This window comes from Protopterus annectens, chromosome 16.part0, assembly GCF_019279795.1.
Source record: "Protopterus annectens isolate FY-2018-M chromosome 16.part0, PAN1.0, whole genome shotgun sequence".
Classification (NCBI taxonomy): Eukaryota; Metazoa; Chordata; order Ceratodontiformes; family Protopteridae; genus Protopterus; species Protopterus annectens.
This window is the reverse complement of record NC_056750.1, coordinates 223,248,666-223,274,601: the sequence shown is the minus strand read 5'-3', so window position 1 is coordinate 223,274,601 and position 25,936 is coordinate 223,248,666.

Sequence of the window (25,936 nt, the reverse complement as noted above, 5' to 3'; positions counted from 1 at the left end):
AGTAAACCGGAGCACCCGGAGGAAACTCACACGACCACAGGGAGGACATGTATTATATGAATAACAGGAACATGTATTAGCATTGTCACTCTCACTAACTCACAATCATCTGATCATAAAACTTTAAAAAAATTACTAACCTCTTCATAAAAGGGAATCTACAAAAAATATGTACCCAATCAGCTTTGACCATTTAATTACACCTCCAACAAATTAAGGCATCCACTTTCTTATATTGTGAGAAATTATGAGGATTAATAAAAATTCTGTGTATTTCCACATGTAAATTTTTCCAGCATAAACTAGATAATGTTAAGCCAATTGAACTCAGTAATCATACCAACTATTTTTGCTGATGATGACTGCTTTAGACATTTTGTTTTCTCCAACATTTTTTCTGTAAATACATTTATAAATGTACTTATTAAGGTTTTAGCTTTTGGTTCAAAATCATTCACATCTTTCTGGGAAGTCAAGTTGGACTAGTTACTAGAGGAAAAGCACAATAGAATGGTTGATTTTAATCAGAGAAAATCAGCTGTAAGATGGTGTGCTAGGCAGTCAGAATTAGTATAGCATACACATAAAAATATGATTATAAATAACTCCATGTTGTGGTTGCTAAAGGAATTTTGTACTTCACCTATTACACCTAAACATATGGTCTGTTACCCTTTAAATATTATTATTAGTTATCGTAACTTTATATTCATGCACCCTAAGTATAGGGAATGGAATTTTATCGTATTCCCTATAATTTATACTCAGGGTATGCTTATGTCATCTACTTCTGAAGGAGCTCATTTAGCTATAGATAATAATCTAAAGTACTGGTATCAGCTGATATCTGATAATAAAGTTAAAAATCTAGATTTCTTAAAACAAGAATTTGATCTAAGAGAAACTTGCTGGTTAGAGGTTCAGATCTTTAGACAACATCTCATTGATAGAATAGATCTAATGTCTATAACAGTTAAAGAATCTATTCCAAAACTGATTGATTACTTGATAATAAATTTACAGCATAAAGTTTCTGATAAAGGTAAACTTTCATATATACATAAAATTATCAGACAAGAAACTTTTTACAATGTAGATTCATACTGGAATTATTTCACCTCTATTAATGGGGACCCACCAACTCAACAAGATAAACAATATATATTGGAATCTGCTTATAGAACTACATCTTCCATTGTCTGGAGACTTTATACATGGAAATTTTTACATAGATCTTTATATACACCTTTGATGATGAATAAAATTAATAATAAAGATAATCTATGTAAGAGATGTAATGAAGAAATTAATGCTGACTGGGCTCATATGTTTTATGACTGTATGAAGTTGAAAGAATACTGGAAGTCAATTAATGAATTTTGCAGGCTCTTTTACAGATAATTTCATTATTTCTAAGTCTCTTATATTATTCAACACACCTGTACCTCAATGTGTTAAAAGATTAAGCTTCCCTTGTTATGGTCTATCCTAGCAGTGGCTAGGAAAATAATAACTAGAAATTGGATTTCAGATACACCTCCTTCGTTCAATGAATTTAAAAATGTTATGAATATAATGTGTCATATGGAAATAAGCACAATTAGAATGAGAACAACTAGAAAAAACATCACATTTTATTGTATGGGATAATTTACAAAATTTGTTAAAAAAATTCTAATTTCAATAGCACAGTATTTTAGTTTAATTAATTGATCTGATTGTAGTGGATGTCTTTGTAAATACTTTAGTTGTTTTGTTGAATATTATAATAATACCTATTTTTAATTATTTGTATAAAATTGTTATGATATTTCTCTTATATGTTAAAACAATAAATTTGTTTTAAAAAAAAAAGAATTAGTATAGCATAGCAAGAAAATAAACAGTCCAAACTAGACAGGTACCCAGGGAACATTTTTGGAGGTATATATTTTGCTTTTTTCTCTTTTGGTGTGAGGCAGTTAAACAATTAATTCCATTCCATATGAATAATGAATTATGCCCACATTTGTTGCTTACTTAACGGAGTCCTAAGTCCATATGTATCTTGTGTGATTTCTTTGTATCAGTCTGCGTTATCAGCATATGTGAAGTGCCAGCGCATTGTACTGCTCATAATGTTCTGCAATCTGCTATTGCTGTGTTCATACCAGTTATGCAGAGATTAGCTGAAATATAAAGATACATGTTGAAAAATAAATAGTAAAAGCAAATATTAACATTTTAATATTTTGTCATGGTTTCCTGTGCTGTTGCTACCTGCTTCAGAATTGCTTTATTCAGTATCTGTGGTCTGGAGAATTATTCAAGTAAAGTAGGTGCCAGAACTTCAGGAATTATAATTAGCTATGCAAGTCGGCTGAACGATAACTGACTTTTTTTGTCTTATCTGTAAAATAAGGTGCATGCAAACCAAAATACAAATTAAAGTTCAATGTACTCTACTGGAGAGGTTATCAGAATTAATGCAGCGGTGGTAAACAACAGTAGCACCGATACAGAGGCATAGTCTCTTAGCAATACCTGGAAAATTCAGATTAAGAGGCATAGATAAGTACAGATAGCATTGTATAAATTAGTAGTTGAATTAATCCACATAGACATTAAAGAATATGTCAGTTTCATGCAATGTTAATTATATCACACCATTACATCTAGCAGATATAGTTAACAGGAAAAATAAAAATAGCTCCAGTCATTGTTTATCAGTTTATCTACATTTTGGCAAAGGTGATGTCTAACCATTATACTCTCTCTTGCTTTTTACAACCACAGATTTTAACTACAATACACTTGTTGTAACAAGAGGAGCTAAAAGCCTTTTTTGTCAGCTTGGCCTGTGATATGCATAGCTGAGATCTTAGAAGTCAAACAATCTGAGTTACTTCTTCACAGCTGTTGTAGGTAAAGCTAATACACATACGTTTGAATTTTTCTTTGTAAATATATATATATATATATATATATATATATATATATATATTTTTTTTTTTTTTTTTTTTGGCATATCTGCAGTAATTGTTTACCATGATAAAGATATAGTATTCTGTGCCTTTTTTCAGTGGGATTAAAGCTACCAATTTTAAACAGGTGCTTTCAGAATGCTAACAATGACATCATCGTCTAATGTCATAAAAATGCTAGATTAAATATGCTGGAGCAGCATAACTGCCATTTAGTTAAAACTGTCAAGTGTAGTGTCACATGCCAAGTACTGTGTTTGTGTAGTTAAAACAGTCAAATGCAGTGTCACATACTATCTACTGTGTTTGTGTAGTTAAAACTGTCAAGTGCAGTGTCACATGCTTTGTACTGTGTTTGTGTAGTTAAAACTGTCAAGTGCAGTGTCACATGTTATGTACTGTGTTTGTGTAGTTAAAACTGTCAAGTGCAGTGTCACATGTTATGTACTGTGTTTGTGGTAGTTAGCAGTTTCTGATTCTGCTATTTGAAGATAGTGTAGGAACAGAATTTTGCCAATGGATTATGTATACATGGCAATGTATCATTTTTGGTTCACAGAGTGCTGTGACCTTACACTGCATGGTTTGATGCTGTCATTATTTTTACTTTTTTTAAACATTTTTATTAAATGTTTCAAAGAGACAATGAAATAAGACATTTTGAACCAACAATGATGGATAATTCTTGGGATTATTTTTACAATATATTTTCCTACCCATGCTGTTTAGAGATTCAAACTTCCATGCCAGTTGCGTGACTTTTAAAATGAAGTGTGCGTGTGTGAGTGTGTGCACATGCATGCGTGTGTGCGTGCGTGCGTGCATGCGTGTGCGCGCGCGCGCGTGTGTGTGTGTGTGTTTGTGTGTGTGTGCGCGTGTGTGTGTGTGTGTATAAGCTTTGGAATGCCTATCACCAATCAAATACATTGCCAAACGTTTGTAATGGGGATGGTGGTGTCCCTTTAATTCTTTCTTAGCTCATCCTAAATGTTTCTGTTGACAGTCAAAGGATTTCAGTGGCAATCTTCAGAACAGCAAGACTGATAGTCTGATAAGGCGAACATATGCTATGTCCTAGATTAGTGTACCTCCCCCTTTATTCCAATGTACAGTGATCTTGGAGTTAGTAACTCATAATTGCTGGTCCTGCACTTACTACAGAGATGCCATTCCAAAGGGGGAGAGGTTTGTGGGGTTTCACCCACCTTATAAATAGAGCCAACAGGAAGTACATTCTGTTGACTGGTGTCATATTGGTTCACAGTGTGCAAATGTCTAAAAGCTATGCTATGTCTTTCAGAAGGGTAGGTATAACAGGAGCTTTTGGCAGATTTTACAAGTCACTATTTGCAGCTCAACATTATTTGTTTACTTATTTATGTAATTGTATTTTATTTTATTTTGCAATTTACAGTGATTTGAACTTAAGCAATTCTTGTTCCCAATTCCATTAAAATTTTCGATAAATTAATAAATTAATCTCAGCTGCCCCTTAATTTATTGGATTTCAGAATAATGCAAACCACACCGTGACCTCATACCAGCTGAAAGGCTCTTAATACATAAAATTAGAGAACAACTTTCCTAATTCGTGCTTCTCTATACGTCTTGACAAGCTCAAAAGCCTGCTTCTACTTCACAGCGATAAAAATGTTCTCAAGGAGAGTAAGAGATCTTGAGAGTCTTCTCAAACTAATGGTACAAAAATAAAGGATACTTGTAATGTTTTGAACATTTCATCTGTTCCTCTTTCTGAGGTGGAAATGCAGGTACTCAATAAAGGATTAAGTTTTGTACCAGGTTTTCTTGTATCTGAAGATTCTTTGGCACAAGACGTAGTATCGTTTTTTCGCTTACTTAATTTAAGATTGTTTTTTGATGGTGAAACTACTAACATTAATGATAATTCTTTCAAATTTCATAAATACACATTCATCCCACCTATGCAACAGCATGTTGTGGCCTTTCACTCTAGTGTTCTCAAAGATTTAGACTTTCATGCTCATGAACATCATATATCACCACATAATCTCTCAAAGATTGAATTACAGGTGATTTCTAACTTACAGAATAAAAGAATATAGTAGTGTTACCTGCTGATAAAGGAGGAGTTGTGGTGGCTATGGATTGGATGATGTACTTTAATGAAGCTCAAAAGCAACTGAGGGATGGTTGGTACTACATGTTAATGCCACTGGACCCTACTTTTAGGCTTAAGATAGAAATAGATGCCTTTTTGAGGTGGCTAGGGAGGAAGGTATTATTACAGAGTCCGATGTATACCATTTAACGGTACATGATCTTAAATTGCAGTATTTTTATCTCTTACCAAAAATACACAAGGATTTAAACAATCCACCAGGGAGACCTATTGTATCAGGTAGAGGGTTAGTTACTGAACCACTTTCACAGTTCCTAACTAAATTCTTGCAACCATTATTGAAATTTGTTAGAGCACGTATAGAGGATACCACCCAGTTTTTAGGTATTATTTCTGACATGCAGTTAGAACTGGGTTTGCTCCTTTGTACGCTTGATGTTACGACCCTTTATACTAATATTCCACATTGGGCTGGTGTTTGTGCATTACAATATTGGTTGGAGAGAAGTGAACTTTATCAATCTGGATTTAATACATTTCTGGTTTGCCTAGCGAAGCAAGTTCTAACCAGGAATGTTCTATTTTTTCAGAATCAATGTTATTGGCAAATACAGGGTACAGCAATGGGGGCAACTTTGCCCTCATTTATGCTGATTTATTTATGGATTATGTGGAGGACCATCTTATTTATGACCCTTCATAATCCTGGAAGAAAATGATATTTGGAGGCATTACCTGGATGACTGTTGGTTGGTTTGGAGAGCGGACAGCATATATCTTTTGGAATTTGTAGAATATTTAAATGGGAATAAGTGGGTAATCCATTTCACTGTCCATTACCATACAGACCAGATCACTGTTCTGGATGTCCTTATTACTAGGAAAGAAGATAACAGCTTAGATAATGACATTTTTTGAAAATGCCCACGATATAATTCATTACTTCATGCATCCAGCTTCCACCCACAACACATTATTAGAAATATCCAAAAACCAAAATTTCTTTGGGTTAAATGCATTTTCTCCAATATGGAAATATATGAGCAATATAGGAGTGATTCGGTACAAAGATTCCAAGATAGGGGCTATAGGCATGGCAATATAATTTCTGCCAGTAACTGGGCTTCCAGCCAGGATTGGAAGGACCTGTTGTCATATAAGGAACATTCATCTGTCAAGACATTGGATTTGAGGCTAGTCACCATATATGGACGGAATACAGGGGCATTCATGGATATTATTAATAGGCATTGGAACATACTGCTATCTGACTATAGGTTATCTGATATTTTAAGCAATTGATGCCTATTTTTGTTTTGGAGATGGATGATACTTGGTTACTATTTCAGTCATTACAAGCACCTTAAGGAGGCTCAGATGGTACGACGATAATGTACCATTACAAGGGAGATATTATGTGGTTGTGTACCTTGTGGCCATTGCACACACTACATTAGAATGAATAAAACTAAACAATTTAGTAGTAGGAATACCCCGTTGGTTTATGATATTAGGTTTTTGGCCAGTTGTGGGTCAGACTGGGTCATATACTTGGCAATGTGTACATGTTCGGCCTTTTACATTGGCCAAACATCTAGGCCATTACGCTTATGAATTAGTGAACATTTGACCGATATTAGGAACAAGAGACAATCAAATGCCTTATACAAGCATACATTTAAACATATTAATGCCTCTTACAGATTTACTATTATTGATAAAATAGCGGGTGACAGAATTAATAAATCTGGGTGGCACACTATTCTTAATGCAAAGGAGAACAAATGGATTATTAAATTAGGTGGGTTTTTTCAGCCTGGATTAAATGATCATTTGTGATTAACCAATAACCAATTGTATCTAATTAATGGATTTGTATAAATTCTGGGATGTGACTTTATGTTGCTTAACACTGAGGAAGACTATCTCAGCCAAAACCAGTCTGGTTGGATTTTATAGGGTTTAAGGGTCTTTACCCTGCCCTTTTGGTGTTTATGGCTAATTAAACTGAGTTATTTAAACCATAGTTAGTGCTTGCCTCTGTTTACCACAAACTCATTCTCATCTGACCTGGGAGAAACTCTCAGCTGTGTGTAGCTGGAGGGGAAATGATATACACAGTTAAGGAGGGTAATTAGGACTGACTTTACAACTGTCTTGTGTACAAATTACAGAATATACTTTCTATGGTACCTGCATATTCAGACAAAATGTTGGTATTCAGTCAGTCGCTAAGGACATGATATCATAGACAGTCAGATTGGAGTGTGATGCGTAACCAGAAGAAGTGTGGATTCAGTAACAGTCAGATAGGAGTGTGATGTGTGACCAGAAGTGCTTTGCACTCAGTGGTATTCACCTCTCTTTCCAGGGAGTATAACACTCCCAAGGAAATTTGCTATCAAAATATTGGCTTTTTAGCCATCTTCAAAGGCTGAAACAACAAAACTTAAAATATAAACAAGAGAAAAAAATCAGTAATGAAGGTGGCATTACTAAATGCCCGAAGTCTTAACATTACTACATCAAATTGGTTATTTAGAAGATTCTGCGCTGGAAAAATGTTGATATTTGTAGAATTAGATAAACCTTGTTTAAAGATCAAAAGTGCATAAAACAAATTCCAACCTACACCTCCTTCAATTGTTGCTGAGCTGATTGTGGTAGCACGTCAATATTTGTGAAAAAAATTTAAAAGCTAGAAACCAAGAAAACAGCTTAATATAGGAAACTTTACACAAAAATGAAATGCTCTCCTGACTGATCTCCTGCAGGATATGGTTTATGAGCACATTTTATCAAAACCGTACTTAAGAAAGTTGCCATTGAGTAGAGGTAGGGTGCTATTTTCAGGATTTTATTATTTTTTAGCAGTTGAGATGTATATTTTAGTAACCTAAAATGTTAAGGGGCAAGATAATCCAGTAAACTAAGATAAGATTTTTGCAGTGATAAAACACAAGTTCCCAAGCACTGTCCTGGTAAATGACACTCACCTGACAGCTGAAGAGCATCAGAAATCGAACTGGGGGATCTACAGTGGTAGTGCAAATCTCATACCTGGTGGTTGGGGGCGGATGGATGGTGATTCTATTGATAAGGCAGAGTTTTAGTTGGAATACCTTTGTCCTTCTGCAGAAGAAATAAGGAAGATACTTTGATTTTAGAGGTTTCGTGGATGGACGCATAATATCCTTTCTGAACCTATATCTTTCCCAAGGATTGAAGCAGCAAGACACTTGGTTGGATTTGTTCTAAGTTCAGCAGACTGGAATCTGTTGTTTAGGTCAGATAACATGACCGTGGCAACCAGACTGTTTAGAGTTTCATTAATGGCAACATATCAGATGGTGTCTTAATAATATTTGCACGTAAAATGCCCATAGGACTTAAACACTCTCACAGTGCTTTTTGTTCCTACAAATACTCATCCCTTTCCTGAAATGACAAAGTAATTGTTAGTAAATACAAGTTATACCTGAGGACTAGCCTCAGATACTTGCATATAATAGTTTCTGATAATACCACCCCCCCACACACACACTTTCTTTCTGATCAGATCCAGTCCGTTAGAACAAATAAGATTGCATTAAAGCATTAATCTGTTTTTTTGGGGGTTTTTGTTTGTTTTTTGCAAGGGTAAGCAGTTTCAGACAGCAGTCACTCATCTGCTAGAGAATGAAGTGCAATATTTTGCAAGGACAGTGCTACAGTTGTCAGTTCCCTGGAGTACAGGGGCATCTGTAAAAGTAGTACTAAATCCGAGCTAAACAGGCTGCAGGCAGCCTTATTAGTAGTACAACAGGACATGATGGAAGGGATCAGGGGAGTCAATAACACGGTACATGATCTGAGGGAGCAAATATCCTCTAGTCTGAAATGCAAAACAAATTACATGAAAAAAAAAAACACTGAAAATTCTCCAAAGACATAGAAGGATTTGATGTTATGATTGCTCACACAGACTACGGAGACGACAGTTACCAAAATTTTGAGTCTGTCTAGGATGAAACAAATCAGAATTCCAGAAGACATTTTAGAAGAATTCATAAGATATTCTGTTAAGTTCTATGTGGGAGAAGGAGTCAAGAATGAGTTCAACTATGTCCTGGAAACGGTTTTATAGCTAGTACATTTAAGCAGTCGATTTTAGCAGAGATTCCAAAACTAGATAAAGATATAAAAAGAAGTTATATACTCACCATAACGTTCCATGTTGTCCATAATCTCACCTTCATTCTTGATGGTTGGGTTCAGAATCGAGCATCGGTTTTGACTTGGCTGCATACTAAAGCTTGAGTGCTTTCACTGGCTCGAGGCTACAACCTATCCCAAGATGCCTAGCGATGTTACCCAGATCTCGTTTGAGGCAACAAATCACTAGACTATGCAACTAAATACAACTACTACAACAGATCCTCTGCCCATTAATTCCTAAGGCATGAAGGGAATCAGAAATGTACAGCCAATTTAAACAAAATTCCTCTTGATCCTCGAGGAAGGGAGAAGGAGGGGTGGGATGCAAGATTGAAGGTGAGATTATGGACAACAAACATGGAATGTTATGGTGAGTACATAACTTCTTTATGCTATGTTGTCTTATCTCACCATCATTCTTGATGGTTGGGAGAGCATCTCCAGCACCTTCTTTCTCAGGTGACTCAAGGGAAAAAAATCTTCAGAACAGTGGAACCAAAGGATGCCCTGTTCTAGGAGGCCACATCTACTTTGTAATGAGTAATAAAGGTATGAAGGTTAACCCATGTATCTGCAGCAGAAATTGAATCCAAAGGGAGCCTAGCTTGAAAGTCAGTGGAAGTCTACATAGCTGTAGTTGAATGCCCTCTAATTTTTCCTGGCAGCTTTTTATTCTGAGAGTTATAGACATAAGTAATGGTGTCTGTAAGCCATTTTGATAAGGTGACTTTTGAAACTGAAGTTCCTTTTCTGTTTTCTGAGAAAGAAATAAACGGTCAGATTTTCTAAAATCCTTTGTCCTATGTAGGTAGAAATGTAACTGCCTATGTACATCCAATTGGTTAAGCTCGTATTCTGCCTTGTTGCCATAATTGGGGAAAAATATGGGTAGCTCAATAGACTGATTTAAATTGCCTCAGAACAAACTTTTGGCAGAAAGGGAGGATTTGTCCTGAGAGACACTCTGTCCTTGTGGAAAATCTGATAGGAAGGATGGACAGACAGAGCTTGCAGTTCTGAAACACTCCTAGAGAAAGTAATGGCTGTCAAAAAGATTGTCTTCCAAGATAAGAACTTTAGTGGGCAAGAGGAGGCTGGTTCAAATGGAGGGTGAATTAAAGAGGATAACACCAAATTTAGATTCCAAGGAGGTGGTGGTTCTCTTATGGGGGTCTTAAAAGGAATGTATCCCTCAGAAAGGCTTTGCATAATCTGTGGGACATTATATTAGATCTCATGTCTCCTACATGGCAGTTTGATATAGCAGGTAGTTGTACTTGTACCATGCCTGCCGGTGCACCCTGATTAAAGGCTTCTGTTAAAAATTCCAGAATTGCTGATATAGGGGCTGTAAAGGGGTCTATATGGTTCTTGTCAGTCCAACAAGAAAACCTCTTCCATTTGCTTGCATAAAGTTTCCTAGTTGTATTCTTGTGTGACAAAACCAGAATGTGTCACATTGCTGGGGATAGTTCTGGAAGCCTGGCTAAGATGGGAAGTGGATTAACCAAGCTGTCAACTTGAGACTTTGAAGAGAGGAGTGGAGTATTCCTGACTGATGAGTCAGAAGATCCAGCACTGGGTCCAGGATCCAAGGCTCCTCCTGAAGTTGGGGCAATAGAAAGGGGAACCATATCTGACGAGACCAGTAAGGAGCAATGAGAATCAGCTTGCAACTCAATGATCTGGCTTTCTGGAGAACATTTGGTATTAAAGGAAATGGGGGAAATGTGTAAAGAAGTCCAGGGGACCAATCATGAACAAGTGCATCCCTGGGTGACTCCCCCAGAGGGGGATTAGGGCAAAGTAGCTGCTGCATTTGGGGTTGATGGACGTGGCAAAGTGTTCGCAGCAAGGCTGGCCCCATTTGTGGAAAATTCAGTTTGCAATTTCCTGTTTGAGAGACTACTCATGAGGCATAAGAATTGCCCTTCTTAGCCTGTCCACTATCACGTTGGATTCCCCAGGATGTGCATTGCAGTTAGAAAATGCTGAGAAGAAATTGCCCTTTGCCAAACTCTCTGGGCCTGTCGACAGAGGGGGGTAGGATCTGGTTCCACCTTGTTTGTTGATGTACCACACCACAAACATATTATCTGTTTGTATTGCAATCGTACCTGTTGGAAGAGAGCTCTGGAATGCTTGCAACAACAGGAGCGCCACCCTCATCTCTAAAACATTGATGTGCAAGTGGTATTCATGTTCTTGCCAAGTCCCTTGGACAGTCTGTCCCAGATAATACCCCCCCACCCTATCTGGGAAGCATCCGTGGTTACTGTAGCTACAGGATGGGGAAGAACAAATGGTCTACCTATCGTTACCTGTGTGGACTGAAGCCACAATTGTAAGTCTTTCTTGCATGTGTTTATAATGAGAATTCTTTGTGACATGGGCAACTCCTGCATGGACCACTGAGCAAAAAGTAGCCACTGTAATATTCTCATGTGTAGCCAGTGGGACTAGTGTTATCACAGTTGCCATTGAACCCAGAACCTTGTGGACAAATTTTGTTGGCATTTTTTTCTTCAGGAGCAATATTGACACCTGATGGCGCAGCATTTGAACTCTTTCTTGAGGCAGTGTTTCCACCATGTCTTTTGTGTTAAAGTCTGCCCCTATAAAGGTAATATGCTGTGATGGCAACAAGGCAGATTTTTCTAAATTTATAGTAATGCCCAGCTCTGAGCAGAGATGAATGGCGGTGTCTCTTGTCCTGGTTTGTAGATGCTTGATGGTGGTGGTCAGGAGCCAGTCGTCAAAGTATGGACACACCTGGAATCCTTGATGCCTCAGGCAGGTGAGCCATAACTACTGCCATGAATTTAGTAAACACTCTGGGGGCTGTAGTGAGACCAAAGGGCAGAGCTCTGAATTGATAATGACTGGCTTCCAGGCAGAAGCATAGATATCTTCTGAATTGCCTGTCCATCTTTATATGGTAGTATACATCCTGAAAATCTATGGACCACATCCAATTGTCTTGTCCCAGAAAAGGGAGTATAGACTGTAGTGTTACAATCCGGAACTTCATTTTATTTACTGACTTGTACAGTCTGCTGAGATCCAAAATTGGTCTCCAGTCCCATCTTTTTTAGAACTAAAAAGAACCTTGAGTAAATTCCAGATCTGATTTGGTCTGCAGGGACTTCTTGGATGACTCTTTTTTTCTAGCAACCTTTGAATTTCTAGGGTTGCTTGATCCCTTTCACCAGGTGGTATGTCTGGAATGGTCTTTGATGGAGGGGGTGGAAGGGAGAAAGGAATGCTGTATCCCCTGGATATGATGGACTGTACCCATTTGTCTTGAGTCATGTCTAGCCAGGCTTTTTGGTACAGTGATAATCTCACTCTGACTGCCTCCAGAGGTGGACAGGTGGGCCTCCTTTTAGGAGTGCTGTAAGGGTCTACCCAAGAATTTATCTCTGTCACCCTGATTCTGTAGACCCACTCTTCCACAAGGGTGGCATCTTCCATTGTTATTTCCCCCTCTGCCCCTGGGGAAAAATTTACCATGAGCATCTGGTGTGGCTCCTTTGGATTTCTGTAAACACATTTTTCCACCCTTCTGACATTTGGGATAAGGTCTAGTAGGGACGGAGAAACATACTCCCACAGCAGACAAAGTCTTGCCATCATGCTCACTCCTGGTGAGAGTCTCCTTCACTTTTGGCCCGAAAAAGGATGAGCCATCAAATGGGGCATCAATAAAAGAAGACTTCAATGGTTCAGCAAACTCACAAAGATGCATCCGGGAACGTCTCCACAGAACTATTCCTGTGCCTGCTGCCCTGCTCATTCCATGCCGCATAAGAAATGTGGTGCATGGAGGCATTAGTTATAGAGGTTAAGGTCACAAGCTGAGCGCTTATCTTGTCAGATGCCCCTGCAGCTGTAGCACCTTTGTGGGTACCTCCTAGCTCCTTGAAGAGATCCCTCTGAAGACGAGTAAAATGAATTAAATATTTCACCGACTTAAGAGTAAAGGCCTCTGAAAAGAACATACACTTCCCATTTCTGTCCATCATTCAAGACTCTTTATTTGGCAGATGGACAGATGCTGAAGTTTCAGCCAATTCCTTCTTGCTGGCCCACACTACCAACATAGCATCTACTGGGAAACCTTTGGTCAAAAATTGTCTGTCCTCTGGGGCTGTAATGAATTTGTTGGGCCTCCTCGGACCTGGCTCCACTGACTCTGGAGAGCTCTACACCTTTCAACTGACTACACCCAGTAGCTGGTCAAAAGGCTGAGACACCTAAGAGGTGGAGGGTCGAGAAACAAATGCTTCAAGGTATACCCACTCATCTTCATTAGTGAAGAGGGTTTCCTTGCCACCTCTCTGTTTCAGGATCTCTAAGATGTCCGAAAAGGAGACATCTTCAAAGGTTGACTGTGGGGACCCTTCTGAATCCTCTAAGTTGGTATCAGATGTGACAGACTCAGTGGAGTCTATGTGTTTCCTCTTACATGTTCTCTTCCAAGGGACCTTCTCAGGGGATGTTCTGACATAGCTCTCAACCTTCCATCTCTAAAATGAGGAACACTAGCCCTCATAATGTGGAACAAATGGGCAAAATGTGGAACACATACTAATGGCCTACTAACAACTTCAACTAGGAAGGTCATAGGATGGTTAAAATATGCTGGTTTTACTTATAAAGAAGATCGTTTAATGAATTAATATGATTCATTTCTATTTACAATGGATTTCACTAAAATAAAATTCCTAACACTGAATGTGTGACAGAGTCTTTCAATGTGGAACTTTGAGGAACTTCGAGGAATGTGAACTTTTTAAGACCCCAAATGAGGTATGTTCCTCATAATGAAGTACACTTGTGAGGTATGTGTTCTGGGGAGGTTTCGGAAGAGAGGGTTTTGCCCATTGGGTTGTCCTGGGGCATTGGTTCTCTACACTGGGGCTGGAGGGATGGTGTAGAGGTTGACACTGGCCCTTTGGGGGTAAGAGTAGTTGGAGCAGAGGGTGGAGCAGTCTCAGAGGAAAGCTCACTCCTCATCACCTCGAAGGCACTATGATCCTGGGCTGAGACAGCTTCCAGCTCCGAGGAACTAGGAGATCTCCCCCGCACCAAAAAGGATGGCTCTGAGGCTGATGTGGGCACCAAACTCACCTGTGCAGAAGCCCAGAGTGTGGAGTTGGATCCGACAAGGGTCTGGTTCGACTATCTCCCCCAGAACCAACGAGGGAGTCTCAGCCCCCAGACCCCTCGATGGAAAAGAACATCAAAGTGGTCAGAGCAGAGATCAGCACCGAAACTCCAGGAATGGATTTTGGGTCCGATGGTTCCACCACTAGGACTTCCATGTAGTCTGGCTCCAAACTCAACTGAGTCGTAGGAGGAACCGAAGGTAAAGAAGCTACTGGAGATGGCTCCATGACTGTCTGGGCTGGGCTAGTGAGAATTTTTGCCAGGGCCACTGTACGAAGCAACATTCTATCCACCCATTCCACATCATCATCCGAAAGACTCCTGGATGACTGAGAGGAATGGGAGGACTTGTGGCTACCTGCCACTGATTGCAATAAAGGAGACTGCAGCACCAAATGAATCAGATCCAAGGGTGGTGAACAGCTCCTCTTTCGACTACTAGATGGTTCTGAAACTGCAAGTGGAACCAAAGTAGACTTTTCCTTTTTGGAACTGACAGGTTTCAGATCCAAAGAACTCAATTTTTCAGTTCTCTTCGATGGCTCAGAAGCTGGAGCTGAAGAAGTTTTGGGTGATTTGTCTGAAAGTTTGGAGGCTTGAGTCCCTTCAACAGCTGAATCAAAAGGCCCCTTTAACAAACCCCAAAGAATTAGCTTATTGTTCCATTCCTGCAGGACCCTTGAACTAAGCGCATGGCAAATAGAACAGGAATCCTGAAGGTGGATAGTGCCTAAACAATACACACAACTAGTGTGACCATCAATGATTGACATTTTTTGTGTGCAAGAATCACACTTTTTAAAGCCAGACTGTTTGGTCTCTTTAGACATCCTGTCACTATCAGCAAAACTTCACAACCAACAGTGAAAGACACCAAGTTAGTAAAAACGTTCACACAAGTGCAAGACTACAAAAAACAACTACTCTATAACAAGAAACAACAACTTTTTTTTTTTTTTTGAAGAGTGGTAAGAGGGAAAGAAAGTTATAGGAGGATCTCTAACTTAAACAATGCATTTCTCTAACCTGAGAAGATGCCTCTAATTTAAACAGCAAAAGGAATAAAAGGGGAGCCCTCTAACTAAAATGGGCTAAGGAGAAAAAAAGGGAATCCTCTAACTTAAATGGATTCCTAAAAGGGGGGCAGCACTAGATAGAGGCCTAAGAGAAAAATGAAGGGCTTTATCAAGAGCAAGTAACACTCAAGCTATAGCAATAAAAAGAGATTATTCTACTACTAAATTATTAGTTACCAACCACACAAAAAAGTTAAGAAAAAAATCCACTTAGCCTGAGCCATCAAAAAAGCAATCCCGAAGCTTCAAGCGGCAAACGAGATCTGGGTAACAGTCGCTAGGCATCTTGGGATAGGTTGTAGCCTTGAGCCAGTGAAAGCTCTCGAGCTTTAGTATGTGGCTGAGTTGGAACCAATGCTTGGTTCCAAACCTAACCATCAAGAATGAAGGTAAGCTACGACAACATAACATCCCTTGTTTCCTTTTATCAACCTATATCGATTCTAAATCAAATTTTCACTTCTGCTATGACTAAAAGACTTTTTGGCCAGCTTGCAAACTTGAGCCATCTTTAGCAGTCAGGCTTTATTCAGAGTAGAACCAACTTTCCTAACTTATTTTCAGTGGGAATTATACTAGAAGATGATGGACTGCATGGGAAACAGGTAGCACTCATTAACTATGATCTAACGAAAGCATTCAATCAAGTATTTTAGTCATTCTTATTTAAAGTTTTGCTCTGGTTTCAACTCACTCAGAAATTTATAACACTCGTATGAGACATGTATACTGACTCCACAGCCAGGGAAAGATAGAGTCTTGTCTCCCTTGACCTTCTGCCACTGGGAGGTGGACCTGCCAGGGCTACCCTATATCTCGCCTGTTTTTTACATTTCGAACTGTTAGCAGGTAAATTTAGATTAACTCAACTTGAGGATTACCAATTGACCCAAGTGCATAAAAACTTCTCTATAGGCAGCAAATTTGCTAATCTTTCTAACTAACTCTGAGCAAAATATGGACCTAGTTTTCTAAAAAAAAATTATCCATGTTTGGGCAGCTGTTGGGATAACAAGAAAACTGGGAGTAAAACTAAAGCAAGTTATGTTAATTTTGTTCCTAGCATTAACTTAGTTAATAGAATATTTTTTTAATTACTTGGATAACCTCTATTATCCTAGTACTAAAGTGGCCTCCACCCTCCTTAAGATAGCCACATTAACCTTTGTTACCATTCTTTCAAAACCTGTGCATCTGGTGAAAAGTGGAGAGATGTCTATTTAGACATGTTCAGGAAAATGTATATGGCTAAATTGTTTGTCCGGCTTTTAATTATTTACTATGCTCAGGCTTTACCATTACCTCATCCAGAAAAACTATTTAGGAGACTTAAACAGTTAAATCAATAATGGATGTCATCTAAGGTGAAAGAAGCATGAGCTATCTTGATATTACCAGGAAACTTTGTTGGACTGGGCCTTTCAGATTTCAACATTTATTTAGCAACTGGTGGAGTGGAACTTGAATTCCCAAGTCTTGCCTTTCTCTACATTACTGTCCTCTAGCTGCAGATGATGGTAGACCAGCTTGTTAAACACAGGTCCTATTTTTGTAAAATGTTAGAAAGTAGGGGTTTTCCCAACAACTCTGCGTTAACCTTAATTTATAGGGTGGTAGCACAGCTAAGATGGGGTCTCTTGTTAACAAGATGGCTTCTAGGTATTCTGACATCAACAACAGATGCCAGTTGCTAGGGAATATCAAGAGGGCATGTTGTATGCACTTTAGCTAGCATAGGTTACCACCATGTTTGGAAAGAGCCTGTAGTTAATAATAGTTGCATCTTGGGCTTTGATGCTGAGAAGCTCTACAAACATGGCTGCAAACAGGTGAAAATGTATGAGTTATTAATCTGGGAAATAGGAAAATTAAAAATTGCAAGCCTTCCCCAGTTACCTCCAAAATAGCAACCTACACAATAGAGACATAGATAATTGTGTATCACTATGGAAGGTAATTTATCTATAAGAAAAACAATATCTAACACACATAAAATGATAAGTGAAATTAAATATCAGAATGCTCTTTTTTCTGATTATTGGCTGAAATAAAAAGCATCTATTAATAAACAACAGATGAGACAAACTATTAAACTCACTCTGAAAACAATACCCCTTAAAAACGAACATACACACAACTTATGATCATTAATAATGCATACCTCACACCTACAATACTTCACAAATTCAACGCATCCAAATCACCAGACTGCCTACACTGTAAGAATCAAAAGACAGATTTAATTTACATTTTCTGGAGTTGTAGATGTGTGTATAAATTATGGAACTCCCTAAAAATCTAACTACAAAAAATGGGCTACGAGAAATGAACATTAACATGGGAATTTACACTACTTCATATCCCTCCACACAACATAACTGGAAACCAAACAAACATACTCATAACACATTTTTTACTAATGAAGCTATACATAGCATCCAAATGGTTAGACCCTCTGAATATTACTTGGGAGGGATTAAAAAAAATGGCCATAAAACATCTTCTAGCATACAAGATGGTAATTAACAAAGGAATTAAAAACTTGAAAAATCTAGAAATTTGGGAACAAACCTTTAACATAATCTTAGCAGAAGCTAACACAAAAAATACACTCAGGAGTACACTATAGTGGAGTCTAGTGAAATACACACAACCGCACAGTTAGTAAACACTGGACTTGACTGTATAATATCGTAAGTGTTGTCCATAAAATTTGAAAATACTGTCTGTAAAGCACCTTTGTACAAAATGTAAATAGTTGTGTTTGTAGCCTTTCATGCATGTCACTGTCAATCCTGTAATGTATATTATCTATATATGGGCCACTATATAAGAGTTGGAATGTATATGTTTTATCTTTATGTAAAATTAAAATAATTATTGAAAAAGAATTGCAAGCCTCCCTCATCAAGCTTATCCTCGTTCGGTTCAAATGATTCCGAATGTACAGCAGGGGGGAGACTGGAAATAAAGGCATGCTTAGCCACCTACATAAAATACTAATAGGCACTACTGTGACTATGACAAAAAGTATAGACTAATGTGGGGAAGGGAATTAGGAGTATCTATTTCTAGCTGTCATTGATGGGGGATGTTACAAGCTCATAGATATGCTACCAAATCTTGCAAATTTAGATTTTGCGGTCAATAGTCTATGCTCAGATGTTTCTATACACCATCCCAATCACAAAAGATTTAGGGTCTATATTAGAACACTGAAGTTTCAAAACTTTGAGTGTTCTAATATCGAACCCTATTCAACGAAAGTTGAAAACATCAAACATACAGAACAGCATTTTTTTTCCTAGGGAAACAATTTGCTGTTCCAAAACACATGCACACAACACAAGCACACCAAACAAACAGCAATCCTCACACATATTCCTAAACTCTTACACCCAACCCTACACTAAACTATACATACACCACTAACTATCCACTTATCTTAACCCAAACCCTAACCCTAAGGTCCGTCACTATTGCACAGTCACATCACCCGCGTCCTAATCCTAACTCACCTACCATGCCCTAACCCTCACATCCACACAATTGCACACTTACATGACCCGCGCCCTAACCCTAACTCACCTAACCCACCCTAACCCTCATGTCCACACAATTGCACACTTACCTGAACCCGACCCGTAACTTTCCACCACAGTGCTGAAAATACAGAAGCAACAGAAATGGACAACCAAATTCTTTCCCTAGGAAAAAAATTGTTTTTCTGTTTCTTCGATATTTTCAGTTTTGAAACTTTGGTGTTCTAATATAGACCCAGGATTTACCAGAGTGTAAGCCTGGTTTGCTATAGATGTGGACCCGGCTGTGTGCTCCACGAACTCAATGAGGAATTAAACCCACAGCTAGGACAGCTGTTTAATCAGAGCCTTACCTCTGGATACGTACCCAGGGAGTGGCGCACTGCAACTTTGGTCCCACTTCACAAAGGCGGTGCCTCCACCGACCCTGGAAATTACCGGCCCATTAGCTTGACAAGCCTTATCTGCAAAGCCATGGAGAGGATCATAATGGACCTCATAAATAAAGACATAGGGAATTTGCAGACTTTGGATCCAACCCAGTTTGGCTTTGTCAAAGGCAGATCATGCCTTTTAAACTTGGTTGACTTTTTCGAAACAGTCACCAAAGCCATTGATGAGGGAAAGGCAGTCCATACAGCCTACCTCGATCTGGTGAAGGCCTTCGATACAATACCCCACTCGGGTATCATTGAAAAACTCATCAGCTTAAATATTAACCCATACATCACAAGATGGGTTGCAAACTGGCTGAGTGACAGAACCCACAGGGTCAGAGTTGCTGGTGCCATGTCAGACTCAAAGCCTGTCACTAGTGGTGTCCCACAGGGCTCAGTCCTAGGCCCACTCTTGTTTGGCATCTACTTCTCCGAAGTACAAGCAAACACAGGAGGGTTATGGCTGACAAAGTTTGCAGATGACTGCAAACTGGGCGCCATAGTAGAAAACACATCTGACACAGATATCCTTCAGAAGGGTCTCACAGAAACGGATAACTGGTGCCAGAGCCATGGCCTAAAGTTAAATGCCAAAAAATGCATAGTCATACCCTTTGGGAAAAACAAGGTTACCCCTAGCTACCAAATAGGTGGCAATCCACTGAGCACAGAAGAAGTTATCAGGGACCTGGGGACCCAGGTTGATAGTAGTCTGTCATTCGGCACCCATGTAGCTAAAGTAGTTAGGAAGACCTTCTACATTGCCCACCTTATCATGAAGGGATTCTCATCTAGATCAAGGGAGGTCATTGTCTCCCTCTACTCATCACTCATCAGACCAATGATTGAGTACAATGCCCCATTCGGTATGTATCTGACCCGACACTTGCAGCAGCTGGAGAGGCCACAAAAGTTCCTCACCAAAAGGATAAAGGGTCTCAAAAATCTGTCCTATGCTGCCCGACTGAAAGAACTCCAGCTCTATTCAGTCGCTACGCTGCTCAGAGGTGACCTTTGCCTAACATACAAGGACATGTCAAACCCAAATTTGATGAATATGCTTCACCTCAAAAAATCTAGATCCATCAGAGCCACAAGGGCGGGAGACTTAAACCTCGACACGGCTATTAATAGGACGTGCTGGAGGGATAGATTCATCACCCAAAGACTCCCTATGCTGTGGAATAAAATCCTGGTATATGTGAGGCAGAGCACCTCGCTGGCCTTGTTCAAGAGAAATCTTGACCAATGGATGGGAGATCGCAGATATACCCCAGGGATTACCTCAGTGTCACTGCTCGACAGAGGCACAGCAAAATAATGGGTATAGTTCCCCATACTAAAGGGGTGGCGTAAGCCACAAAACTATGGGCTAGGCTTGTAAATGCCCTTGGGCAGATAGCCTAGTATGAACCTATGAACCTATGAACCTATGTCAAAGAGGCATTGTAGGGGACTGTATGCATATCTTTTGGACATGCTCATCCTTTTTAGGATACAAAATAGGACTTCAGAAAATATGTACTATGCTCTCCCATAAGCAGTCACTTCATTCTCCATCCCCATTCTTAATTGTGCTAGGCCTGGAATTGTACATTAGCAGGTGCGAGCATCAATTACTGACTATTAATGCTGGTGTTGAAAAAAGTATATATAAGACAATGGAAGTCTAAGGAGTCGCCTTTGGTTTCAGATGTTAGCTTGAAGAGCTAGATATGGCAGGACTAGACAAAAATAAGAAAATTACAGTCTTAGGGAAATTGCAGAAATGGTCACTTCATCATAATAACTCCTATAGGTATATGCTTCAATTAATCATGGAACATACATAGATTTTTTTTAATGTGGGCAGAATAAAGTCAATGTAAGCCATACCTTATTCATTCTCTGACTGATTTTCTGTTGTATGCCAATTCATTTGCAGTGGTAGACTCATAATGCAGTATATCTGCATGTTTTGTCACTATTATTTTTTCACATTTTGCTGTAGGTGGATCAAACTGGATGCAAGATTATCAATAAAGGCTATATTTGACAAAATAAATAAATAAATAAATAAGCAGTCAATCAAACAAATAAAAAAATATGATAGGTATTGCATATAATATTATAGGACCCAACCAGTCACTCTGTCTCAGACAGAGCACAAAGACTTCATGACCAAACTCCTCAATGTAAAAATCAAAGAAAATACCATTGTTGGGGAAGGGGGATACCATTGTTGGGGGGGGGGTTAACCACTTAGTCACTGACTACTTTTCCTTAGCAGCTTTATTATGTATGAAACCTTCAACTGAAATCAGATATCAAAATCTTTCCAAACAATGCATTTTCAAAAAAAGTCTCAAAAACAATGACATACAATGCCTGTTTGAAATGTAATGCCAGCAATTTTATTGAATATAATAAATGAGTAATAAATCTGAGTCAAGCATAACTATACACAAACCATTAAGTGAGAAATATTCACATAACTCTTTAATTGAAACATGTAATAATACCCGAGTGGCTGACTATTTATTCTCTTTCAGTTTTAACAGACTGTGCATTTGAATCATGCCTTTAAAGATCCAAACCATCTTAACCATCCACTAAGGTCTGATTCTGTCAGGTGGCATATGCCACTGCAACGACACAAAATCAAACCAGTGGACTTCCAGGACAAGAACACCTTCAAACAAACTATTGCACAAAAAAAAAAAGAACATATTAAGCGCTTTCATCCAGTTGTAGCATAGAACTTCATCAGAATCTAAACAAAAATCTCTTGAAACCATTTAAATACCTTGTTAATTAAGTCACATGATCTTCAAATAAATCAATTAACAAACAAGGATGGCTTACCTTAAAGGAGACCACAACTAAAAACAAGCATTCTAATGGATAACAAATCATTAAAACATTTTTTTCCTACTTTATGCTACTGCATAATCATTTCACTATAAAAATGTAAAATATACATATATATGTGAAAATACATATGTATATACACATAACATAAATACAAATGCTTATGTATAAAATTACAAAGGATATATTTAATAAAATAAAATATGGAGCTGTTAAAAATATTGGGTTTGCTCTTACTTAAGTGTCATACACCATAACATTGTCACACTTGCCTTAAGGCTATAAAACATAAGATCTATGTTTTAGTATACTAATTATACTTAAATGATCATGCAACCCCGGTGGATATAATGCTTCTAACTTTAGCTGCCATTTAAGTTCTTTGGCCTCTAAGATATCCTTCCAGGGACCCCCTCTTAGGTTCAAGTCAACCTTGTCTATACCAAAAAACATAAAACTGTGACTGTTGTATTACCCAATGTGTTTAGCTAAAGAATTTGTACTCCTACCATATCTAATATCTAGCTGGTGCTTGTAAATACGTTCCTTAAAATGTCTTGTGGTTTTACCCACATAATAACATGTACACATGTTGTACACGACAATATAAATTATACCCTTAGTGTTACAATTGCAATAAAAGGATGGATAAAGTATTCTACCTTTGACTGACAGTGACCCTTCTTTGATGTACAAACATTGAGAACAGCTTCCACACTTGTAGGTCCCAGTTCTCTTGGTGTGTGTACCTGGCCTTTCAAGAAAATCTTTAATGGAATTCCCTTTTCGGAATACCACCTTCAGTTCATTCCCAATACATTCAATCACCCCTTCAAAACAAAAAAAAAAAAAAATGTTCCAATTTTTCTTTAGTATTTGAACTATATTGATATGATCTAAATTACAGGTTGCAATAAATGCATGTGTAAACCTATCATTCCCATCTTTTACAATAGATGTCGCATCTCTAGAATACATTTCTTTCTCCCTCAAAATGGGTTTATAAAAACCCTCCTCTCTTTTTTTGACAACTTCACTATAAATGGTGGAAATTAGAGATTCAGGGTAACCACGCTGGGTGAGCATTTTCTTCAATTTTTCACCCTCCTGTATAAATGATCTTTCCTCCAAAACCAACCGTGCCAATCTAACATATTGGCCTTTGACAAGGCCCTTCTTTTGGTGGTACGGATGACTGCTGTCATAGTGAAGGAGACTGTTAGAATAAGTGGGCTTATGAAAAATATTGCTCATATAACTCTGTTGAATGTAATCTTTACTAATTTCCACATCCAAGTAACTAATACTGTTTTGGCCCATCCTAAAGGTAAATCGCAAAAATGTAGTGGTACTGTTACAACAGTCAAGGAAAGAAGCAATAGCATCCGTCGCCCCCTCCAAAAAAATGGCAATAAACATCCCAATATTTCTCATGGTGACACCCCTTTAGAAACATTTTATCCCATTCCAACATGATAATGTTTGAAAAAAATGGGGGCACAAGCTGCCCCCATTGCCACACCGCATTTCTGCAAAAAATATTGCCCTTCAAAAAACACAAAATTGTTTTTAAGGACATCTTCCATCAGTGCAACCAAACATAAACTTCATTGTTGGAAAATTTTCTTGTAGAAAATAAAAAATCCTGGAACCACTCAATACCCAGCTCGTGGGATGACATTGAATAAATTAACAACATCAATGGTCAAAAATGTAATTTCATCCCTAAATGGTAAGTTTCTAATTTTCCTTAAAAAAATCCCAGGAATCCTTACATACAGTGGAGTAAGCCTCTAGACATTTCTTTAGTTTGGTGTCTATAAACTTTGCAAGAGGGTGCACTTTGGTCTTGGATGCATTCACAAAGGGTCGAAGAGGAGGTCCACCAAGTCCTTGTGTATTTTGGGAAGTCCGAAGATGGCAGGGGCAATGGGATATTCACAAGTCAAAAAATTATATTCCTCAAAGGAAATGCCACCTTGATCAAACATATCTTTAACTAAATAATTAGTATGTACATAGGACAAATTTACTAAGTTCACAGATGCTTCTTCATACATGTTATCATCAAATAATAGCATATTCATTTTGTTGCAGTAGTCCACCTTGGTCATAACAACACCCCCCCCCCACCCTTATCAGATTTCATAACTCTCAGCTTTCTATCCAAGCACAAACTTTTAAGTAAATTATGTTCTGCAGAAGTAAGATTATATTCACCTTTGGGACAAACATTTCACAATACCTTCCTCAATTCAAACTCACAATTATTTTCAAAAATAATAAGAGGTAACTGTAAGGGGGGGATTGAACAAGCTTCTGCGAGTAAATTCACTGGTATAATGTTGTTCGTCATTGTTTTTAAACAGTAAACACAGGTTTAGCTTTCTCAGAAACAGTTGAATTTGAAATCAGTTAATACATTCTCTATTTTAGCACACCCTGAAGGTATAAAATTAAACCCCTTACTCAGGAGCGAAGCATGTTCAACATTAAGGGTCTGTTCAGTATAATTATATAAGTGAAAGCCACCTTCAGAGTTGGAAACAATAATTGGGCCAGTCTGCACCAATTCTTCATTACTTAGGCCGGAAGCAAAAGTAAAATCAACATCGGCATCTATCTCCGTCGCCATTGCGGTTTGAAGATGGTAGATCGTCTCCACTGATTCCGATAGGGTTGCTGTTGTTTCTGATCCTGGTTCCTCAGCCTTTCTGAACGCCTCGATGGGGCTTGTTCTAAAGGGACGTCCTGCCCATGAGCCTGTGACTCCACGTTGTCATCTTGAAAACTAGCACCAATACTACTCAGAGCTTTGGGTAAAGGATAGGCATGCCCCCCTGCTGTATTCAAGCCTATCCCTTTCTATTTTTTTTTGAGTTTCCAGTTTCTGACATCGTGGAAACCCTGTCAACTTTTTCAAATATCTTTTGATATTTATCACCACAGTGAGCAAAAAGCAGATAATTTCTTCTCAAATACAAAAATGGAAAATGTGTTCTGAATTACCAGATTTGCCATTGACTGCAAAGTGTACAACATAACTACTTCAATAAAAGAGTCCAAAGATTGTCTATAAAAAGTATGCGTCTGTGGAACTAATAATTACCTCATGTTTAATGTCAATAAATGTAGCATCATGAAACTTGGAGGAAGTATAGTTAAAACATATATGACTTATGGTTACAATATAAATAGTTAAATAAAAATAAAAATAATTAAACCATCATTAAAGATTTTTTGACTAGATCTCATTTATTTGTTTATTAACTATGAAAGCCCACAAGGTACAATCTTTTTTCTGTGTGACCCAGAAGAACTTATCAGATGGGAGGTAAATGGTTTCAGTCTCTTGTCTACAAGATGAACATCATTAACCTTATTCCTCTCTGTTTACTATTAGATTGTATATCGCTGCTCACTTTAGTTGCTCTTTAACCAGCAAACTCTACGAAATGGTGTACCCACAAGCAAATAAAAACAGAATAAATTACTGTAGTTTTTGGAACTACAGCGCTAAAACAGGATTAAAACTATTCACTGTGGCATTTGTGTGGTGTTTTGTCATTTTTACTATCTCTTTCAGGTAAGCTTGTTT